The sequence below is a fragment of the Gymnoscopelus braueri genome (genome assembly GCF_963280865.1).
Source record: "Gymnoscopelus braueri genome assembly, chromosome: 11".
Classification (NCBI taxonomy): domain Eukaryota; kingdom Metazoa; phylum Chordata; class Actinopteri; order Myctophiformes; family Myctophidae; genus Gymnoscopelus; species Gymnoscopelus braueri.
The window spans coordinates 40,089,549-40,109,610 of record NC_137613.1 but is presented as its reverse complement, the minus strand read 5'-3'; the positions used below and the strand labels follow the sequence as shown (position 1 = coordinate 40,109,610).

Sequence of the window (20,062 nt, the reverse complement as noted above, 5' to 3'; positions counted from 1 at the left end):
GTCCAACAGTGTTTCCCAAACGTGGGGTCGCTCCCCAATTTGGTGTCACGGACCACCCAATTTGTCGGGGTCGCAAATAAATAACTTTAGTATTGTTAAAACTATTTTCATTTTTTTTTCTTTAAGGGAAAAAAAGGAAATATATATTATTATTTTTTAAATCAGAAATGCCAAACATTTTTGGAAATGCCTACAAGCTCACAACATGTCCTTGTAGTTCTGCTATTTAAAAAAAAGAAAGAAAAAAAAAACGTATTTTTATAGGTTTGGGTCAGAGACCCCGTCACGTTAGAGGGCCCCAAAAGCTTGCGTGCTTTATAACTTACATAAGGTACTTTTCCCCTTTATGACGTTTGCTGGATAAGTTAATGATAATGCATTGGAATGATCCTAGAATACATTATAAGTCAGAAATGCATAATGTTTATACATTATGTTAGAGATGGTTATGTTTCCGGGTACGGTCTGGCCTGGGTAGTGGGTAGGAGGAGAGGGCTTTGTTTTTGGTTTTGTAGTTAGCTGTTACCTATCAATGTGTAATATGGAAAAAGAGTACCTTATGTGCACAGAGCAGCTAGCAGTCAGACTGGAGTAGCCAACTGGAACCTGACCATGAATGTAAGCAATCTATCGCTTTCTGAAGAAACTTTCAGTGAATTAATTGAGTTTGGAGCTCGTTTTTGCATGCCACGCACGCACACACACACACACACACACACACACACACACACACACACACACACACACACGCTGCACAGCTGCTGGCTGGGAAGGAGGGAAAAAGTGTGTGTTTAGTAGTGTTTGTGTTGCATCATGTTTTGTTTTGTTTTCTGTACATGTGAACATCTGACCACATTTTTAGGTAATGGACTGTAATGGTTTTTAAACCATTTTTATTGTTCGTCACCTGACTCGCCTCTGTCTCCTCTGCAGTGGTGTAAAGTAACTAAGTACATTTACTCAAGTACTGTACAATTTTGAGGTATTTTTACTTTACTGGAATATTTCCAATTTTCAATACTTTTACTTCTACTCCACTACATCTCAGAGGCAAATATTATACTTTTACTCCACTACAATTATTTGAAAAATCTAGTTACTAGTTAGTAGATAAGCGATTTAAACGCTTTTTTCAACTCGTTGGCAGCACCAGAGAGAGAAGATGACCTCGGAGATCGCCATCCACAAGAGCCCTGGCCCTGGACAACCCGCACATCGTGGGCTTCAACGGCTTCTTCGAGGATGACGACTTCGTGTTCGTGGTCCTGGAGATCTGCAGATGGAGGGTTTGTAGATTTGTTGTTTATAGCCTTGGATCAGGACTATCAATCATGTGTGTTTTTATTTGAGTCTGACTTTTATCCAGTGGTGTAAAGTAACTAAGTACATGCCATTTACTCTCAAGTAGCCCACTGCAATTTTGAGGTACTTTTACTCTACTGGAGTATTTCCAATTTTCAGTACTTTATTTTTCTAAATGGCTGTGTGTATATAGGGCCCTGGGGGGTCCCCGGACCCCACTTTGAGAACCCCTGCATTGGACCATGGACCACCATAACTCTTGAGACTTCTCAGAGTTGCAGCCCCATAAGGGTCCATTTGGTTCCTAATCCTAACTATCAAATATTTTATCTGGGGACCCCCTTAAGGACCCCACTGTAAGAACCCCTGATGTAGCCTACTGTATTTTATTTATTTAAAGCCTACTGGCTATGTTTTCAAAATGGCTTCACTTAAACAAACCACAATCTTCATCGTGATTTTTTTTTAAATTGGATTTGTAAATCCCTTGTCCTCTGAGGGTTATAATAATAATGCCAACATTGTCTTGTGTTCTATTTACAGTCTCTGCCGGAACTACACAAGCGCCGAAAGGCAGTGACTGAACCAGAGGCACGTTACTTCATGATGCTGCTGCTGAACGGCTGCAGGTATCTCCACAACAACAGAGTCATCCATAGAGATCTAAAGCTGGGAAACATCTTCCTCAGCGACGACATGATGGTCAAAATAGGTAAGTTAATTGCATGCTGTGACACATCCCGGGCCACCCATAGATTGTTAACTAATGACACAACACGATATACTGCTCTCCCATATTTTATTTAAACGACAAGAACAATTTTTCGCCCATGCAAGGGCTTCATCCTGTTTCTGATGAAGCCCTTGTATGGGCAAAACGTTCTTGTTGGTTAAACAAAATATGGGATTCCCTTATTTTCACTTAAATATTTGGTCCAGCACAGTGTTCAAAGAACAGTGGGGATCCCTATCTTTTTTTCGTTATGACAACAAGCCTGTTTGTCCTCTTAACAGACCACGGCACACCCCAACTCGCAACATGAATGGTTTCCAATACTACTTATAAAGTTGTAAGCATGGGCTTATTTGAATGAAAGCTAACGTGAATCTTTATATCTCTCCACAAGGGGACCAAACCCTGGCAACTAAGATCGAGTTGGATGGCGAGAGGAAGAAGACCTAGTGTGGAACACCCAACTACATCGCCCCTGAAGTGCTTTGCAAGAAGGGCCACAGGCTCGAGGTGGACGTCTGGTCACTCGCTTCCATTTGAGACGTCCTGTCTGAAGGAGACATAGAACCGGATCAAGAAGAACAACTATACCATCCCCTGGTTACGTCGGCACACCACAGTAGAGGGAGACGGGGAGTGACACGCATCCAAGGTCATGGGGCTCGGGATTCGAACCCGCTCACCTCGCTCAACAACAAAGGTATTTTGTTCCTCAATGGTAGAAACTGTACTCAACAACACATCATGAAACAAAGTACTACCTTCATGTGCTAGAGAAAGGTTGGTCCTGACCAATGTTTTCTTATTTTTCCAGGAGGTTCAGAAAAGGTGCAGGTGAAGAATGACCCTGCAACAAGGTGAGACATCACTGTTCTTTACTACAGCATACTTTTAGGCTAGATTAGGCAAGAGAAGAAACGAAACAGAAAAATGACTTGACTAGTAGGATAATTCATGTTTCTGCATCTGCCAACATACTTAACAGACTTACCACCAGGAAAGTAATGAGCTAACTTACTAACTGTGGCGTGAAACAACACATCGAAATGGGATATTTTTCCTACATGAGGGGGTTAACGTTTTTTAAGTATAATTATATTATTGACTAACACTCACAGCAATTGCTTTCAAGCATAATGTGCTAAATGTGCTAGATTGGGATGGTGCTGTAGTAGAGGGTAGTCTCTCAGTATATGCCATGTGTTATTGTCTCCGCCAGGCCGAAAGGCATGGCGAGAGAGTATGTTTTACCCCCTGTCTGTCCGTCCGTCCGTGTGTCCGTGTGTCCGTGTGTCATTCTGTCATTTTGTGGACAGCTAATCTCTGGCACCGTTGGCTTGATTGCAGCGAAACTGTGCACACACACTCCCTGGATGCCAGAGCAGAACCTCTGCTCCAAATTTTTCACATGGGCCTTTTATAGCGCCACCAGGAGGCCGATTTGTGCAAAACACATTTTTGGACAGTACTCCTACAGATTTTGGCCAAAAATCCCCCAAATCGGTACACAGTATCTCTATAGTCATTAAAAGAAACGTCTCATTTCAGATTTTTCATATTCCATCCTGATTGGCAAAAATTGTCTGTCAAAGTTTGCAGGAGTACTCCGTTTCGAACAAAATGCCTCAAATTATGAACACAGCATGCAATTTCCGTGAAATTTTGCTCACACATTCCCATTAGGCAGAGGAAGAAATGCCATTTGAAAATGTTCAAATCAGCCTCATGGTGGCGCTGTAACAGGCCGATTCGTGTTTTTACCTATAACTGCACGGTGTAAAACTTTGTATGCACACTCTCTAGAGGCCAAGGAAAAACCGTTGCCCTGCATTTTTCACATTTGCCTTTTATAGCGCCACCAGGAGGAAGACTTATGTAAAACACATTTTTTGATATTAAGCCTTCAGATTTGATCCAAATTCACGCAAATAGGTACACATGATCTCTATAGTCATGTGATCAAGACGGATCTGTTTGATTTTTCATATTCCATCCTGATTGGCTAACATTGACATGTAATGTTTGCAGGAGTGGCCCGTTTTGAACAAAATGCCGCAAATCATGAATGCAGCGTCCGATTGTGGTGAAACTTTGAATGCACATTTGCACTACGTTGAGGAACAAATGCCACCCTTTTAACATTGGCCTGTTATAGCGCCACCAGCAGGTCAAATTTAGCAAAACACATTTTTAGAACAAAATGCCTCAAATCATGAATGCAGTGTCCGATTGCAGTGCACAGCCTAGGAATAAATGGCACCCTTTTCACATTGGCCTATTATAGCGCCACCAGGAGGCCATAATAACCTACCTGACCTGGCGGAGACTTGTGCTCCGAGGAGCACTTTTTCTAGTTCTTTATAAGTTCTGAATATTGAGTGGTAAACATGTGCCATTTCAGAATAAACATGACTTTTTTCAGCATCGATGGGAGGTTTTGCTTTTAATATAGTTTGTCGGGTGAAAACGTCACATGTTCAAAACTGTTACTTTTGGGACTGTTACTTTTGGGACATAAGTTGCAGATCTACAAGCTCAAAACGCGTCGCTTCGAGCTTGTGTATCGCTGTAGTATGATAAAGTAGGGCATTCATTTACGACTCACAAATTAAAATATTCCGCCTGACGGCAACTATATGTTGAGGGGTTTCTCCACTGGCTCTTGGACAGCTCCCAGTGTCTAGTACAGATTGATTTTTACAAGTGAGTTCTGGTTCTGTATTCTCAGGGACATTGCGGGCAGGAATGTACCAGAGGGACCAGACTGCAACCTGACTGACATGTTACAGCAAATCACAGCTTTCCTTGCAACAGAGCCATCCGATGCGAAGGTGAGAGCAAACACTTTGTCATGTCCTCTCAAATGTCTGTGTTCAGATTCCACCCCAAGCTGCGACTGGCCGTGTGTCTCTCAGCTGATCACTGAACTTATCTTTGTGAATTGTGATAACATTGTGAATGCTGACCATTGGTGCAAAGAAGCTGAAGTATATTTACTAAAGTACTGTTTTGAGGTACTTTTCCTCTACTTGAGTATGTATATGTATTTTACAATACTTGATATTTCTACTCCACTACATCGCAGAAGCAAATATTGGAACTTTTATTCCACTACAATTATTTAAAAATTTGAGTTGGGGTGCGGTCACACCGAACTTTAATTCTGCTTATGCGGCAGATTCTGCCAATGCTTTTCAGCGGGAACAGTGTTTCTTTTCTGCGGTACTCCGCGAATGGCAACAAACCACTTCGTTCCCATTGACAAAATCCGCCGCATAGGCAGAATGAAAGTTTGGTGTGACCGCACCCTTACAAGTTACTTTGTGGATTTCAATTATTTACAAAAGGAAACACTTAAAGGTAGGGCAAGTGATTTACTTTGGTTAAAATAAGTGTTATAGCTCTATATTCTGATAGTACTCATTGCTATAGAGTGTTTGTTCAGTAAAAGGAGTCTCCCATGTCTCTCCAGCTCTTTATTAAACAGAAAATGTCTTTTCAGTGCTCTCTCCTGATTGGCTTAAATGTTGTCACCTACCTGAAAATGTACTATATTCTGTTTACTAAAGAGCTGGAGAGACCCCTGTGACCGAACAAACGTTCTGTAGCAATAATTACTATCAGAATATAGTACTTTAACCTTTTTATTTTTAACAAAACAAAAATAAATTACCAAAAAATATCACTTACCTACCTTTAAGCCCTAGTTTATACTTTGTCAATTTCAAAATAGCTCAATAGCTTGTAGATCGGAACAATTTCGAGAAGTTTTCTTATTGGTCAAACTTTTTGAATGCAGGCATTTACTTGGAATGGAATCAGAGTATTTATACATTGTGGTATTGCTACTTTTACTGAAGCCACCTCTGACACTGACAATCATTTTGTTTGTGTGAACTTTCAGAAAAGGCAGAAGACCCCGCGTGCATCCCCATCTTCTGGATCAGCAAAGGGGTCGACTATTCTGATAAATACGGGCTAGGTAAGGCACACTTCTGCATTTTGGGGAAATATTTATTTTCTAAATGTTTTATTCTGCCTTCACATCATATCAGTTAAAGCCTCTTGCAACAGAGAATTTGTATGCAACTGTTTGCAGGGGTAGAATAACTAGTCGCATGATGTGACTAACAGTACTGCAATAATGTGCAGTGTCTATGTAGACTTGCCTTCTGCCATTTCTTCCTAGCTTGGTGTATTTTAAAAGTTTTGATGGGGTTTTTCCAGGCTACCAGCTGTGTGACAACAGCGTGGGTGTGCTCGTCAACGATTACACACGGTTGATGTTCACTGATGGAGAAAGCCTGCAGTACATTGACAAAACCAATGCAGAGAGCTACATCAGTGTATGCTCGTACCCTGCCACGCTCACCAAGAAGGTCAATAGTTGTCTCTGTCTCTGACCCAGCATATATATCTTTTTTTTTAAACATTTAAGATGTTACTAACTCAGCTATTGGTGGGCATGGAGCCAAAAACAGGGAGCCAGATGTATTTAAGGCAGTGGTGGAAAATGTTTTACTTAAGTAAAAGTACCAATACTGCAATATAGAAATACTCTGTTACAAGTGAAAGTCCAGAATTCTAAATGTACTTGAGTACAAGTATTGGCAAACAAAATGTACTGAAAGTACTCATTATGCAGAATGTCCCATTTCAGATTTTTTTAAATGAATAAAATGTATAAAATCTTTTGAAAATAGCAGATCTACAAGCTTGTAGCTCGGCTATTTTCAAATGGCCGAAATGTATATAGGGCTGAAGTGGTTAATGTATCTTTTGTAGTAATCAAAATCTACAACATAACTAGTAAGGTTTTCAAATGATTGTAGTGGAGTGAAAGTACAATATTTGCCTTTGAGATGTAGTGGAGTAAAAGTACTGGGAAATACTCCAGTAAAGTAATGAATACCTCAAAATTGTACTTGAGTTTAAATGTACTTTGTAATTTGCTATTGGGTCCACAGCAAGTAAAGTGTGTGGCGGGGAGTGAGTCTGTGGGAAAGAGAGACATACACTTATTTGATGAAACATCAGATGACAGATCCTTTTATTTGTATTGCCGGATATTATTGGCTCCTGTGGCGAGTTTTGTGCCCATGCACCCCATATTATGATCTGGCTTGAAAGTACACTAGGCTCAACACTATATACTCACTTATACTCGTCTACTGACAGTGGGAAAGGAGTTAAATTCAGTCATTTCCTCCATGCTTGGAGCAACTTTTATAGCTGAGATCTCATGCTATCCTGATCTCTTGGCGTAGTCACACTTATAGGAGTCGTAGCACAGTAGCACTAGCATTACAGCTTGATCTGTGGAAGTCTTTACACTTTTCTGTCTCACTGCCTCCTTTTTTATGTTTGTTAATCCTTATCACTTTGTTTATTACCTCTCTTGCAGATAACGTTGCTCAAGTACTTCCGTAGCTACATGAGCGAGCACCTTCTCAAGGCCGGTAGCAACATGGCACGTAGAGACGGTGACGAGCTGGCACGCCTGCCCTACCTCTCTCACTGGTTCAGGACCAAGAGTGCCATCGTGCTGCACCTGTCGAACGGCACAGTCCAGATTAACTTCTTCCAGGTTGGTAAACTTCACTGCATCCAAAGAGTAATGTCAGACCAACAACACACATGTAGGCTTCACACACTCCTAGTTGGGAGTAATCTGAGTTCCCAGAAGTTTTCGCCAGCTCTCGCAGACAAACGGGAGGGGCGAGGAACTTCTGGGCCAGAGCCCTGGTATTTGTGCGCGGGATGTAGCTTACGCTCAGAATCTGAGCGGACACGCCTCTTACCGGTCTGAGAGCTGTGCAACTCGTCTAAACAGTCCGACGAGAGGCAAACAGCAGTACACAACAATGGCTTCCCGTCGCTCCTATTTACATGCAACACCCGCTGCATGTGGATCCCGCCCCCTTTTCTTCATTGGCTTTTGATTTGAATCAGAACGCAGTGGCCGCGCCCCTGCTGTACAGGCTCTGAGGCGACGTCTCCCAGACTAGAAAATAGCTAATCTACAAGCTCACAACGCGTTGACGCGTTGTGAGCTTGTAGATCAGCTATTTTCCAAGGATTTCAATACATTCTAAATTATTATCTAAAACTAATGAGTAGGCTACCTTTAGTACTTTAAGTACATTTTGACACCAATACTTTTGTACTTTTACTCAAGTCAATTTTGAATTCTTGTAATTGTGACAGAGTATTTCTACATTGCAGTATTGATACTTTTACAGTATTTACAAGCCTACAGCTTGCGCGCTTTGTAACTTGCACAAGGTACTTTTCCCCTTCATGAAGTTTGGTGGATAAGCTAAATGATATGTATTGGAATTGCCATTATTAGTCTGAGATGCATAGGTTTTGACATTATGTTAGAGATGGTTATGTAATGTTTCCGGCCGGGTATGGTCTGTCTGACTGGTGGTCTGGGCAGTCGCCACTCGCCAGTCGGCAGGAGAGGGCTTTGTTTAAGATCTTGTAGTTAGCCGTTCCCAATCAATTTATACTATGGAAAAAGAGTACCCTATGTCCACAGAGCAGCCAGCAGCCGCCAGCCTTGAATAGCCTATCGGAAACTACTAGCCTCGGTCCCAGCCTCACTCATCTGCGAAGAGAAGAGCCTGGTCACGACCTAAAGCAGCGAGTGTCTAGGACAGGGGTCTTCAACAGGGGGTCCGGGACCCCTAGGGGGTCCTCAGAGTTACTACAGGGGGTCCGCCAAATCTTTGTATGATATGATTATTCTTTTTTACATTAACCACTAGCTTTGATTTCGCTATTTTGTCTTGATTTTGCTATTTTGTCTCATCTGTTTAAGAAAGTAGGTAGCTGATATATTGCACTTTTACCTTAGCGCTAGGTATACTCTTGGTTGCTTGTTTTTGCAGGAAATGCACTTAAGACTTCTGGTGATTAGTAGTTTCGTTCCCTACCTATGTTGAATGCACTTATTGTAAGTCGCTTTGGATAAAAGCGTCTGCTAAATGACTGTAATGTAATGTAATGTAATCCCTTTTCTGAGGAGAACTTTAGCCAAAAATAGCTCACAACGACAGTGGCGTACCCACCATAGAGGCAAGGCAGGCGGCCGCCTGCCCAACTAAAATCTCGCCACCCCTAGAAAATAAAGTAAAAGACTGACAGACAGCGGCTGTCATTCACGCGGGCAGACAGCCAATCACTACCGTATCCATTCAGCAGAGCGAACCGCGCCTATAGTGATGCAAATCATGTATGCCATGGTCTTCATGGGGTACTAGGAGTGCCAGGAGTGGGGGTCATCACCTGTACTCACCTGGCATAAAAAGTACACGCAGAAGTACAATGACAACCTCTCGCCTAGTCTGTGTCTCCTAGCGTTTGAGAGAGATTTAACTGAAGGTCTGAACTACGATTCAGTTATAGATATTTTCAAGTGCAGCAAGCCCCGTCGTCTCATGTTTTGAGACATCAGTACATGCTTGAAAACTATTTGATTTGGCTGTTATTGTTACTGTTGTAATCGCAATGTTGAAATGAGTCAATAATTTGTGCAGGACATCATGTTCACCTTTTCTGTAATGCTGCTTTTTTTAGAATCAAAATACACACATTGATTATACTTATTATTGTTTTTATTAACGTTTTTCAGTTTTGTAGTCAGGTAGTGTTGTTGTGTTGTTAACTTGGGGGGGGTAATCTCGCCTGCCCTAAATGTAATTTCTGGGAACGCCACTGCACAACGATCTACAAGCTCACTGCGAGGCGTTGTGAGCTTTTAGATCGGCTATTTTTGGCAAAGAGTTATAGGTGTAGAGGGAAAAAAGAGCAGCAAAAGTTTATCTTAAACACAATTTTATGCAATATAGAGGGGGTCCCTGATTCATCTCTCTCTCAGCTAGGGGGGCCTTGGCCTGAAAACGTTGAAGACCCCTGGTCTAGGAAGTCTTGAATGGACAGCATTTCCGTCGTACACGTTTCCCCCGGAAACTATATTTTTTGACCAATCACAACACTCGTTTCATTCACGGAGAATGTTAACAGATTTGTAAAGCATCAACGTCATTTCCTTGGGCGGTACTTCCGCCAAATGCAACCATTTCCGGTTGTCACTTCCTAGACAACCAACAGCCACGGTCTTGCCCAACGTGATCGGAAACTGACCATGAATCTAAGCAATCTATCGCTTTCTGAAGAAACTTTCAGTGAATTGATTGAGTTTGGAGGACGTTAATATGCCATGCACACACACACGCACACATTATATATTGCACAGCTTGTAGCTGTCCCAGAGTTGGGTTGAATTTTGTGGTATTTATTATTTTTTTGAAAACATGGAAATTGTGAATATTGTTTATTTTGGGTAATATACTGTATTGTATGTGTATGGAGTATGGTGATATAGTGCCTTCTACTGGCCTGCTGTAGCAGATATCACGTGACACCAATCACAGCAGCATTGACTTCACATGTTGGGTTTGAGCAGGGCAGAACAAACAGAGTTTCAGAGCTGAAAGGAGCTCTGTCTATGCTAAGGAGAGTCTACAAAATATAAATACAGATACATAAGATAAAAATAACTTAACACTCCTAGATATTCTGTGCAGAAGGCGCACACGGTATGTCACCTGTTTATTTTGTTTGTCTGTACAATGATAATTGTTGTTGTTTGTTTGTGTGTTTATGCAACGCAGACAATTCATCAATATGGACATTTCATTGATAATTTAATGGACATTTAAAATGGCTTGACTGATTTACAATTCATGACGTTTATAACTTGTGTTAAAAAATATTTTATTTGTTTTATGTCATTCATTCAGTTTTTCACGGTGTCTCTCTTGGGAGAAATACAAAGCCCTTGTGAACATCAGGCGGAGCGTGGTTTACTCTGCCTGCACTGCCTCAGAAAAAGACAGTTTAGGGCACGGCCCCACCGCACTTTTATTTTACCTCTGGGGCGGAATCTGCCAATGCTTTGTCAATGCAAATGTGTGGATTCATAGTCTTGAGGATTTTCTTTCCAAGAATCCATGCATTTGCATTGACAAAGGAGCAATCTGTGAACCCATCGCCAAATAAATAAGGAAAAAGCGCCCTCTGCTGTTTTTTACTAGCAGAATCTGTTCTTGAGAGATTAGTTTAGGAGCAGTTATACAGCTGCTTCCAATAGCAATCACCATCATCAAGCTGGCTGGGTAATGTGTGTTTAGTAGTGTTTGTGTTGCATCATGTTTTCTGTACATGTGTACATGCATCTGACAACATGTTTAGGTAACAACAAAAAGGACTACAATGGTTTTTAAACATGTTTATTCATTGACACTGCGCGTGAAGAAGTTGATTTAATTGTCACCTCACCTCTCTCCTCTGCAGTGGTTCTTTTCTGAAGTAAAAGTATCTATACTGCCATGTAGAAACACTGTTACAATGGTAATCAAAATGTACTTGAGTAAATGTACAAAAGTATTGGCATCAAAATGTACTTGTAAGTACCAAAAGTAAAAGTACTCATTATGCAGAGTGTCCTGTTTCACAAGGTAGGCTATCATAAAATGTTTCAAAAATCTTTTGAAGCTTGTAGATCGGTATTTTCAAATAGCCAAAGTTTAAATAGGGCTGAAGAGATTAATGTATGTTTTGTAATACTTAAGTAACTAGTAACTAAAGTTTTCAAATAATTGTAGTGGAGTAAAAAGTACAATATTTGCCTCTGATTTGTAGTGGAGTACAAGTAAAAGTATTGAAAATTGGAAATACTCCAGTAAAGTAAAAGTGCCTCCAAATATTTTATATATATAATAATAATAAATATTTAATTATGTCAAAATTAAGTACAGTACTTGAGTATATGTACTTAGCTACTTTACACCACTGCTGTAACCTCGTGTCACTAGTCTTTCCACCTCCCACTGCTGCAGTGCTGAGCTGGCTATTAGGATAAATCAATCCTGTTAATCTTGTTGTGAGTGATAGAATTTGTTTTGAAACTACCCCAATCTACAAGCTCACAACGCCTCGCTTTGCGAAAATACCCAAAATGTGAAAATATTTTACCAATATTTATCTGTGGCATTAAGTCCAGCTAAATTTAATGTCTCAACTCCTACAATTCCAAGTGCTTGTCAGCGTGGGGGGTCCCCAGTTCAAACATGATTATTTTAGGGGGTCAAAGCCTGAAAAGTTTGAGAAACACTATCTCAAAGAACTGTTGCAACTCAATCTATGGTCCTTTTAACTCTGCTTTTTCATCATTTTCAACCAATTAACATTAGCAACCACATTGTATTCACAGAGCACCTAGCCTCGATCTCCAGGCTTTTATTTTTGCCAGACCCAGGGGGTCAGGCCTACATGAGGCTTTGTCTGTCCCTCTTTTCCTCCCGGTCAACGTTTTTCCTCCCGGTACAACGTTTTTCCTCCCGGTCCCTCTTTTCGATTGGCCAAGCTTAGCGTGACGTAGTGCTACTGCTCTGATCTTCAGATTTCAACTTATAAAGTGGTTTGTAGGTGTGTTACGTACTAGGAATTTATTCTGGGTCTGGCAGAACCAGGTCTCCTGGTCTTGTTTAGTTACAGAGCACCTGATTCCACCTCATCCACTTGTGCAGTCACACAAAACGCAATATTATTTTGGTTGCATGTGTTTGAATTCCAGAGGCTGTTGGTGAGAAATTGGAAATTTGTTTTAACTAGTTTGGCTTAAAACACCCAAACTCTTGAAAAAACTAAAAGTAACACCTGTTAATTCTTCATTAATCGTTCTCGGTCAAGGGGCTGTTGGTTAACTAATTTTGTAATGCCCAGTTGATATTCTCTACCATAACATTCCTTGGCTAATTAGAAGGGAACATTAGCTAAATGCAGAGTTATGTCCTTAATGGTATCCAGATTGAAGTGACTGTCTAAATATGTTTAATGCAGAAGACATACACATTGTTGTGATAAACTAGCTTAATTTAAGTTCCTCCTTGTTTGTTTTGCTTTGTTGTGTTGTAGGTAACTGGAAACTGGAAAAGAAATGTTGACGGCATGATTGGCATCAAACATTTTGCTGAGCTTTTATGTCAGACAAAGGTGGGTGCCTTTACCAGTCTACTCCTCTCTAACCTCTTTCTCTGTTCCTCTTGCTCCCCGTTGCCTTTCCAATCTTCTTTCTTCTCATCTCTACTTTTTCCTCATCTCCTGTCTCCATTCTCCTTTTACTCCTGTCCTGTGCTTTTTGTGTTTGATCTCTTTTTCTATTCTTTGCCCTTCTGTCTTCCCCTTTCCTCTACTCTCCCCTTAAATGTAATTTTCTCTTCTCTCCTGTACTATACAGTCTTGGATATGTACAATAAAAAAAAGTGTCGGGAAGTTATTAAACATCTTATAAATACGTGTTGATATCCATTCCTTAGTGTTATATCCACTGTCTTCCAGACCACAGAGCCAACACACAGCTAGTGCCTTTGTCTTCAGAGACTGACAGTCATCTTGGGGAACGAGCATTCTGCCTTCTTCAAGACCTGCTCCGGACTGTAAGTAACTTAATTAGTTGTAAATGTTACAGGTGTTCAGTTATTTTAAGCCATAATGAAGACTGCCACTAATTTCCACAGTTATTCAGTGTGTTCCCCAGACTTTTACTTCTATCTTATGGCCAAACTGATTTGAACTGAAAACTGTTTTTAATATCTGTCTGCCAAGTTACAAAGCATTTGTTGCACACTTTTGCAACCAGTACTTGTAATGTACAGATCCAGATGTGGCAGTTCATGAAAAGTTAATTTAAGACTGGTATAATAATATAATGATTCCTTTCATTGCAGTTTACATTATAAAATGCTTTCCATTATAAACAGTACGTTTTGCACAGCATTATCTAACTGGTATGATTATGTCCTCTCATTGTCAATTTGTTTCTTTCTGTGTCAGGATGTAACTGACAAGGACCGGGACAGTCAAACTTCAGTGGGAGCACTCTGTGTCGATCAAGAACATCCTCACCTCAACCCATCCAGATTCGGGATCATCGGTTTGCCATGTTTTGGGGGAGTTTGATTATGGCAAAGTAGCGCAATGAAAATTGGCTTTAAACAGGAACCTCAGGTACTGAACAATTCTCAAAACTGTTCAGTGTAAAATGTCTCACCCTGTGGCTTTTGTCATACATCCCCTTACATTGATGCCAGCACAGATGAAAAGGCTTATGACCCTATGCAGCTCCTAGTTTTGGGCTAAGTAGCCATGTGGCCCATAGGGCAGGAGCCTAGTATCTCCTGTTTCTGTAGTGTGAGGCAGCTTGATGTACATGTGCACCCTCTATACATAATGCTACTATGTCACATGGACTTACCCCCAATCCAACTCTTTATGCTGAATGCTAAGCAGGGAGGCATTGGGTCCCATTTTTATAGTATTTGGTCCCATTCTCGCGGGACTAGGAGAAGTGGGTGCAAATACTTGTCAGTTTTTCGGCACCTCCGACCAGTACATCAGCATGGATTCAGATGGTTACAGCCTCCCAGATGACATGAAAACCCTCTTCTGAAGGAGAATGATGTGATTAACATTACATATTGCGGTTCTCCATTATCTCAATCACAATCTTCCTGGGGCCAGTGAGGTGATTCATGGCTTTGTAGTCTATGTCCAGAACATCCTCCTATAATCCTCCTATAATTCGAGAAACCTCTGCAGTGGTGGTGAGCCCAAAACTGTATGCCCTGTTCTCCTGGAGCACTTGATCCGAAATTGCACACAGCCATTGACCATTACCATCTGAACGCAACCGTTTTTCGATATCACCAAATCTCAGCTGTTTATTAGCGTTTTGTGTAAAAGAATGTCGCCATGGTTACGGGGCTGCCCAGCTATGGGACTACTGCCTCCCGGGTTGCCAGATCATGTGCACATATCCCCCCACGGATGCGTCGACCGGGTATGGACTAGTTGTGATTTTTGGATTTTTTTTATGGATTTATGGAAACTACAATCCTGGCACACCTGGGACAGATACAGAGGAGGAGGAGGAGGTATGAAAGAGAGATAATCACAAAATTATATGAAATGTAATGATTTGACCCACTCATTATATTCTGAGAATGATACTCCAAAGTCATTTGCTTGTGTAAGCCATTTATAGAAGTGCTGCTTTTTACATTTATTTGCTTCATTGTTATACCCGTGAGAGAAGTCATTTTAAAGTCTTACAGTACCATGCTAATGCAGCAACAGGGGATCTTTTGGGGATAATGGCAAAAGAATATGATTTCATACAAAAGAAACAGAATATACATTTTCAATACAATTCTGGCAGCTACATCAAGATAAATATGAAAGGTATTAGATAATGTAACAACCTTCAAAATAGGTATATACAAAATATAGTTATAATGGACAAAATGAATGAAATGTTTTATAAATATAACACATGACAATACAAAAAATAAATTATATGTTACAGTACATGTGGGAAACAGTAGGCTACGAGTGAGAAAAATAGAGCGGGGACTCGGGTGTGCCCATTTTCGTGTGGTGTGATATGTTGTCTAGTCTTGGCTTGCTGGAATAAGATAAAGGATCCTAGCCACACTTTCAGTACTAGAACAACTTTTATTTACAAGACATTTATTGCCCCAAGTAACAATATGTGAACACGGGATGTTTTATTGTTGTGATTCTTATTTTCTTTTTCTTAAAGCCAAAATCAGATTTACACTTGACAAATGGGTTGAAAATCTATTCTGTATTTGTGCGAATTAACTTTAGTATTGTTAGGACAAGATACAGTAGGATATCGTCTGTCGGGTGTCCAAAACTGTTACTTTACCAGGATTCAAATCAAAAGGTAGCAAATTAAAAGGTAGCAAAAGTAGCAGATCTATAAGCTCGAAACGTGTCGTGTCACTTTTCGAGCTTGTGGATCTGCTACTTTTGATGCTTAGTAAGCAGGGTGTTATTTTGCGATAAAACAAAGTTAAATTATGGAGATACGAGGTTTCTGCCCGACAGCAACGATATGCCTTTATTGATCCCCATGGTGAAGTTCAGGTGTTAGTTGGGGCAGCAATAGCAGTAAGCGTGAAACATACAGTAGATAAGTTAAGAATAAAGATAAAATGAAAGATTCTTACATCTGCACTGTACAAGTTTAAAAATGACATTCATTCATTCTGTCAAAGAAGCCTACTACAGGCAAATTTGGTTTTAAATCAGCAAATACACCCCTCTATCTATTTGTCCCACTGCATAATTTCTAATGGCTCTGGTTTTTAATGTGAAAGTCTTGCACTGGACCTGCCTCTTAGAGGCCATTGTTAAAATACAGATTGGTATACCAGCATTCATGTTAAGCACAATTCATGATGTTAATATAATAGAACATAATCTGACCACTTAACTGCTGTAGTAAAATTGGCTTAAATATTTAGTTGTCTCTCCTAGTTTGATCGCTACAAATATAAAATTGCATTGGCAGTCAAGTGTTCACTACCACTGGATGTCATTGTGCATGAACATATTTTACATAACAAAAAAAAACATTGTTTATCATTTTATTGACATGTAGCAATACTCGTACACGTCCGGAATTCAATTCAATATTTTTGGTAACAAATTTGACATGAGTCCCTGGCACAAAACATTTTAGATGACATTGTTAGATGACATTGTTTGAACATGTTTATCATTTTGATTGACTTTTGATAGAAAAACGTAGTAATGTAGCAATACTCTGTTACAAATACATGTCTTAAATGTTTTTGGTTACATTTTGATCCAATCATTTTGTACTCAAGTACACATTTTGAAATATTTTTGGTAACACAAATTTGATATCAGAGTCCCTGGCACAAAACATTTTTAGATAGGGGTTAAGGGACATATACATGAATTAAGCAAGTTGAGTGGCTTCCTCATTGTCTTCGCCACTGGTATCGTCGTCCTCTTCTAAAGAACGAGACAGGGTTGGTGCTCTGCCAGGACTTGGTTTTGGCGCAGCGGTAGAAAGAGAAGTTCTCACTGAACCACTCGTAAATAGAGGCCAGTGTGAGCTTTCTCTTCTCGCTGGCCTGTAGGGCCATGCAGATCAGCGTGGGACAGGAGTAGTGTGGCCTCTCATGGGCGTTTGTGTTGTAGCCCGCCGTGCGTCACGACGCCTGGGAGGCTCTGCTGGGCCCGGCTGCAAGCCGCTGGTGTGGGCATGACCGGGGTCAGGGGATTGAATGCCCATGGACGCCATGTCCCCAGCCAGAGGGGACAAAGCCACCACAGACAAACCCAATGGCCGACGGTGACTGGCCTCTGCCGTTGGCACCGAGGGTGGAGAAGTCCTGGAGCCAGTGCAGGCTCGTCAGGCTTTCGTCACTGGTATCGTCGTCCTCTTTTTTTCATTGTTTATCATTTTTATTGACATGTAGCATGTCCCCAGCCAGAGGGGACAAAGCCACCAGTCATCGGTCTCCAAGTCATCGGACAAGACGGACAAATCATCGCCAATTTCCTCCCCATACTTATACTGCCAAAAACTCAAATCCCTCCACATATAATAGTCATCGGGCAAATCCGGATCGGGACTCCGACGCGCCATCTTGATCTTGTATTTTCGGGCGGAAAGGGGTCGTCCTCTTCTAAAGAACAAGACAGGGTTAGTGACAGATAGATCTCATTATGTGCAAAGTCTCACCATTAGAAGAAACCAGATGTAGGATGGTATTAAAGAAGATTTAAGAAAGAAGGAAAGAGGCCTTGACCTACTGACCTTACATACTATACCCATCCTTTACGAAATAGGATCTAACTAGGGGTAATGTACTTAACTGATGAGACCAGGGCCTTGGCCTGGAACATCTTGGCCCCCTCTTATACTCACCACCACAATGATAATAAATCCTCCTGGTCCCTGAACCCTACACGCCCTGTCCTACCAGGAATCGGGTGGTCCTACTCATGGGAGACTCTAATAATAAATGGCTACCCAGCATCAAGGATCAGAGAGTGCAGGTGGATACCTACCCGGGGGCCGCACTGTGCCATGCTACGGCCATTCTCCAAAAACTACCCCACCCATACCCATCGGTGACCATGGTAGTTCTCTCATATGGATTGAATAATAGGGAAAGGGGTACCTCCCAAACCCTCAATCACTCACTCAAAACCATGCACCAACAAGCCACCAAGGCTTTCCCCAATGCTACCATCCACATCCCCCTCATTTCCTTCTCCGGAAATGAGAAGGAAATGTCTCCTCATTAACCCTTATTAATGAGGAGTCTTTAACCCTAACCCTGGATCTTTGTTTAATGCTTTTTATTTGTATTACCCTTTATTATTTTTTATCATTTTTTATTTCTATTTTTAAATACAAATAAAGGGTTAAAAGTATTTCTGTATCTATTTTTTAATTTTTATCCTCTTACTCTTTTCCTTCACCCATCACCCACCAGAGGAAAATCTGTTTAATCTTTCAACAGAGATGAACATATCCCAAAATCCATTCTGTTTAAAGAATGTTGTAATGTTGTCTGTCCAGGGTTCATAGGTCCAGGTATAAAGTAATACTGCCCAGGACTATGAATGGTGAAGCTGGACAGACTACAAGATATGGTTCGATTAAGTCATGGTCAGGCGGGTTAGGTATTTTCATGGTCACGGTCCCCCGGGTGTACAAATGAAAGACTATTTCAATTAACCGATCTGAACATGTTGCCCGAAATCTTGACCTTCGGGTCTTGTGTCAACCTTATATTTTTTATAATTAAAAAAAAAAGTATTCTTTTCTCTGTCTGGGAGTCAATTTTTCATTGTGTTGGAGGATAGTGATATTTTTTTTTTTTTTTCATTTATCATTTTTATTGACATGTAGCACGTCCGGAATTCAATTCCCTGGCACAAAACATTTTTAGATGGGAAGTTTAATGGCTTCCTCTCATCCTCATCGAATCCAAGTTGATGGCTTCCTCTCAGTTTTGTCCATACGGATTGGCGATCTTTTGCAGCACGTTCTGGGTCATTAACGGAAGTTGATTATTGGGATCATTTCCACGCAGAATCGTGGCACATTCTCCAAACAGATGCCCGCCATCGTCTTCGTGATAAGTTATCCCTGTCACTCCAACCAGGGATTGCAGATGCAATACTGTGATGGGTTTATTAGCAAGTTTGAGAAGGCACGCAGCCTGAAGGATGGCAAACTCTAATGGATGCTCAAATTCCCCAAATGCAGTCGTCATCTTGGATGTTTTGGGCGTTTTGGGATGTTTTGGGCGTCGTTTTGTGGTGATTTTGGTCGGATGTGTTCCTTGCAGTGAGAGGTTCGCAGCGGAAAGGGGGATAGTGATTCTGAGGTTGGTGGGATTGTATTGGAGGAAGTGGGCGACTAAGGGGGTATGCAGATCATGGCTATACAAGCAGATTTTCAGAATGGTTGGTAAAAAGGGCTTGTTTAAATACAACCAGTCATAATAAATTGGGTCTACATAAATGACTCGGTTAGTTTCAAGTTCAACTTTACATTAACCATACATGGTTTTGTGGATAACTGACAGGGAGACGCAGGCAAACTAATACTCTTAAAAGCTTTTACCATGATCCAACTCCGCATTTAATCACAGAATTTCCATTACAATATACTGTCTGTACACCTTACAGATCTAACGTTACACCTGCACATTACATCCTTCAGTGTCATACCATGCTAGCTAGTTCGCCTACCGTCTTATTGATGTTGTTGAGACATCTTGGATTCTTTGGGCGTCGGATGCCTAATTTTTGTCGTGATGTTCGCCGGATTGTGTTCCTTCCAGTTAGAGGTTCTCAGCGGAAAGGGAAGGACGGTAGCCTGGTAAACCCTCCCTCCGGAAATCTCATTTCCATTTGATTCCAGATTATGAATCCAATTAGCATATATAAATTATAGTCAAGTGATTGTAAGTACCATTATAAAAAATATTTAAATTGGGCAAAATTATTCGGAGGAGAAGAGAGACGGCGTGTTTGTGGCTACTAGCTACAGTACCTGACCAGTGTTGCCAAATCTGTTTATTATAAGCGACTTTG

At 40.9% G+C, this 20,062-nt stretch overlaps 1 pseudogene across 1 annotated transcript in view; it reads left to right on the top strand.

The window, feature by feature from the left end:
- Positions 1-612: 612 nt before the first annotated feature.
- Positions 613-20,062, top strand: part of LOC308095634 (serine/threonine-protein kinase PLK1-like) — a 32,337-nt pseudogene continuing 12,887 nt past the window's right edge. Inside the window, exons 1-10 of the transcript in view lie at positions 613-618; positions 1,148-1,286; positions 1,846-2,014; positions 2,430-2,640; positions 2,850-2,892; positions 4,764-4,866; positions 5,214-5,271; positions 5,940-6,017; positions 6,263-6,414; positions 7,440-7,622. The product of the transcript in view is annotated as a serine/threonine-protein kinase PLK1-like (transcript). The remainder of the gene's footprint in view (positions 619-1,147; positions 1,287-1,845; positions 2,015-2,429; positions 2,641-2,849; positions 2,893-4,763; positions 4,867-5,213; positions 5,272-5,939; positions 6,018-6,262; positions 6,415-7,439; positions 7,623-20,062) is intronic.